Source organism: Anthonomus grandis, chromosome 1, assembly GCF_022605725.1.
Source record: "Anthonomus grandis grandis chromosome 1, icAntGran1.3, whole genome shotgun sequence".
NCBI classification, from domain to species: domain Eukaryota; kingdom Metazoa; phylum Arthropoda; class Insecta; order Coleoptera; family Curculionidae; genus Anthonomus; species Anthonomus grandis.
In genome coordinates, this window is record NC_065546.1 from 38,109,867 (window position 1) to 38,113,736 (window position 3,870).

Here is a 3,870-nt window from a genome sequence, read left to right on the forward strand (position 1 = left end):
CCAGTGACGTCGTCAACAAATATTTACCTGATAAATTTTTATTAATTATTATAGAGTTTGAGTATAAGTAATATTACCATTTATGAGCTATTTATGTGTTTTTTTACGGACTTCGTTAGAGGAAGGTCCTAATAAAAGGCACCATTTTTGTCAAAGCATTTTTATGGAAATTAAATATTTTAATATAAAATTATAGATTTCTTAATAAATCATGTTTTAAGACACAAATTATTAACATTTTACAAAATTTTATTGTTATTATTATATTGGACAAAACTCAGGTTTACATCACTTACTTTATATCACATAATATATACTTCTATGGTGCTGACTTTTTCAAAGGGACAGTATTGATTCAGCGGAAAGAGTTAAAACTACAAGGAGGTTTAAATTGTGAAGGAGTTGCAGGTTTTTTATAGGTTATAAGATTTTTATTATGAGTATTTAGCCTGTACAATGGTTTTGAGACATTTAACAGTGACCTATATAATACCTAATACCAAATATTATATCATATTAATTTATACTAAAAAACAAAGCTTACCTAAGAATAAAGACTATGTACAATAGATTAGATTAAATAGTTTATTAGTAAAAATATACAAACAAGTACTTTTACAAGTCAAATAAAATATGTAGTATGTTGGGCTTTTTCAAAAATCATGTTATTATTTCTTAAGTATTTTAATAATGACTTGAGACATCTAATTCAATTTCTTTGGGGCAAATTTGTTTATTGCAATCTTCGAATTTTAATTTTTTGCTCTTTATTTTTTTTCCATAATTTGGTAACAAGTGATTTAGCTTTTGAAACGGTGGAATCATCAGTGCTTAGGTCCTCAGGATATCATTTTGATTTTACCCTAGAATAATATACATAAAAATATAGTATTACCAATTAATTGCATTTAATTAAACAAATATAACACAATAAAATACTATATCACTTTTAAATAAGATATATAGAATAGGATGATACATGGCATAAAACTAGTAGTCTATTTTGAGTGTATTTTTACCTTTTCCTTGGCAGAGTCAGGGAATATGTAGCAGTTAAACAAAAACGGCTTGGATGAGAAATAGTAATTGTTGACCTAGACCCCACTGTTACTGTAGAACTATTAATCTCAGATGCAGTTATTGTTGATGATGAATGATCAGATCTATAATTATACAAAATTTGGTGTATCTAGAATATTAATCTATTTTAATTATCCATACTTGTCTATATCAGCTTCACTGTTTGTACTATATACCATTTTGGAAGCTAAAGAAGTTTTTGCACTCTTCAGGAAAGCTATTCCTGCAGCTTTGAAGGGTAAATCACTTGGTAAATTAACTGAATTATCAGCTGCTGTGTTTTTAACCAGTGCATCAGAAATCCTAGTAAAAAAATAGTTTTACATACATACCTAATTTAATAAGTATTAGGTATAAATAAAGCTTATATGAGTAACACTAATCCTTTTTGTGACGATTTTTTTATACTAGAAAAATATATTTAAAAAAAAATTACCTTTGAGGTAGAGCTGATTTTTTTCATCTGTTTGGTCTAAGTCTGGCTACTGATAATATTATCTTCCTTATATAAGAAATCACTTCTAAGGATGTGATCTGAACAAACAAATATGTTCTGTTTAATTTTGTTGATTTCCATTAATGAAATCCATTGTTCCCTTTGGGCATATATTAGGCAATCTATAATAAGTATTTGATATTTAATCAAAAAGCAAAAAAAAATTACAGTAATGAATTAATATGTGGTGCCAATTTTTATATATATTATTGTAAGTTGCAATATGGTAAAACAAAAAAAAAATATCGACCAAATTTTAGGGAAAGACAAAATTAACTTTATACATAGATATCAATATCTAAATAATTTTCAAAATTCTTTAACGGCAATAAAAAATTAGTAATTTCATCTATCTACCTAATGTCTATATTAAAAAACACATAACTATACATAGATAGGTACATGGTTATTAGGTATGCCTTCTTTCTGCCAAAACAACAACAAAAAAACATAAAATCCTGTAATAAAACCAGGGACAAAATTCTAGTTTTATATTTTTATAGCCTATTGATAGATGAATATGTTCAAAAAAATATTTAGATTTAAAAATATAAATATTTTGGTATTTTACCCACACTTTCACATTCAAGTTTTTATTAGGTTTATCTATAAGATCCCCTATTCTACGTTTATGATGATGGTTACACCATGATGTGATGTTATGAAAGTATCGGTACTTACTTGTGAAAAGATCGGCTTGAATCACCTTTTTATCATGATGCGACACAAACGACACAAGTTTTTCCCATCCTAGCAATTTAAAAAAACACTAAAATGTGGCCTTTTTCCTTTTGAAACCGAAAATTAAAGAAAATACACGAATCCCGAAAATAAACAAAAAGCCGTTTGACAGATAACACTACGCGTATGGCTCAGACGCTTAAGCTCCGATGTTGTCGCTTCAAATTTTTTAGAAGCAGTTTTAGGGATAACAATGTTAGTAATTTTGTTTTTTTTTTGCTTAAGGATATTATATTTATTCTTAAAATAGGTTAATTGTAGTATTTATACTTTTTATTTTAAATTTTCTTATAAAATGCAACACAAATAAGTTAAATTAACGTTATAATGGTTGTTAAAATATAGCTAAAAATTTCCTCCGTTGGAAATTTGCGTCGACTTGACAACAGAGAATCGGCAAATATGTTTGTAAACAAAACACCCCTCTTGCCCCTGTGCACATGTTGGACTCAAACAAAGTTGTTGTTTACTAATTCTAGCCTTTCAATGTTCTAAGGATAATATACTCTATAAAGAAGTCAACATTCAAAGTTTAATGAATGTAGATCTAGTATATTAGAGAAAAAAGCAACAACATCACAACACCACTCGATCGCCTTGTTGATGCCACCGATATAAGAAATCTTTACCAGTGACGTCGTCAAAAAATATTTAGATGATAAATATTTATTATTAATAGATTATGCTTTAAATTTTAAACAATATTACCCTTTATAAACTCTTTATGAATTTTCATTCCCCATTAGAGTAAAGGTACTTATCTAATAAAAATAATTTTTAGGGAAATTAAATATTTTATAATTTTTATAGATTTCTTAATAAGTTTTTATTATTCTACGTTTATGACGGTGGTCTTAATATGATGTCATGACAATATTGGTATTTATTTGTGAAAAGATCGGCTTAAATTATTTAAGTTAAATTAACATTATTAAATGTGTTGATATAAAGCTGAAAATTTCCTCGTTCGAAAATGAATGTAAACTTGGGTAAAATTGTAAACAAAAAATCCCTCTTTCCCCTGTGCACATGTTGACTTCAAACAAAGTAGTTTTTTATTGCACTTACTCTATGCTACAGAACCTTACTATCGTCAAGAAACACAAGCTATTAGAACTTTACAATCACCTGTCATTCCACCCAGAAAAAAGGGATCCTAAAGGAATTGAAAATACAGATAATCTCGCCAATTCTAAACGAGGGGGAAAATACAGAGAATGTAAACAGCTGGAGACCAATCAGAATGGCCAGTTGCTTGGTTAAGGCACTAGAGGGAATTATTGACATTATAATTATTATATTTGGCACATTTAAATCATGCCAGCTGGAATTTAGAAAGTAAAGAGGACCCACAAAATGCCTAATTCTCACTTATATATATTTTCAATCTCATCTTTAATTTGCTATCTAATCACATCAAATTCCTAAGGAACTCCACGACAGATGTACTCAGAGACCCAAGAAAAATAGACATTGGACTACCACAAGAATCCCACTATCTTCTTTCATTTTCACTGTATATATTGTCTAAAAAGTAATCTATAGGGATATTA

At 28.0% G+C, this 3,870-nt stretch overlaps 1 long non-coding RNA gene across 2 annotated transcripts; it reads right to left on the reverse strand.

Moving 5' to 3' along the window:
• Nucleotides 1–575: 575 nt before the first annotated feature.
• On the reverse strand, nucleotides 576–2,414 carry LOC126742765 (uncharacterized). Of its 2 annotated transcripts, none has more exons than XR_007662716.1 (3): nucleotides 2,258–2,414; nucleotides 1,222–1,698; nucleotides 576–1,163 (listed from the first exon to the last, which is right to left on the reverse strand). It is a non-coding gene; the product is annotated as an uncharacterized LOC126742765 (long non-coding RNA). The 2 variants fall into 2 exon arrangements; XR_007662714.1 differs by having other exon boundaries at nucleotides 576–863; nucleotides 1,020–1,698.
• Nucleotides 2,415–3,870: the final 1,456 nt, after the last annotated feature.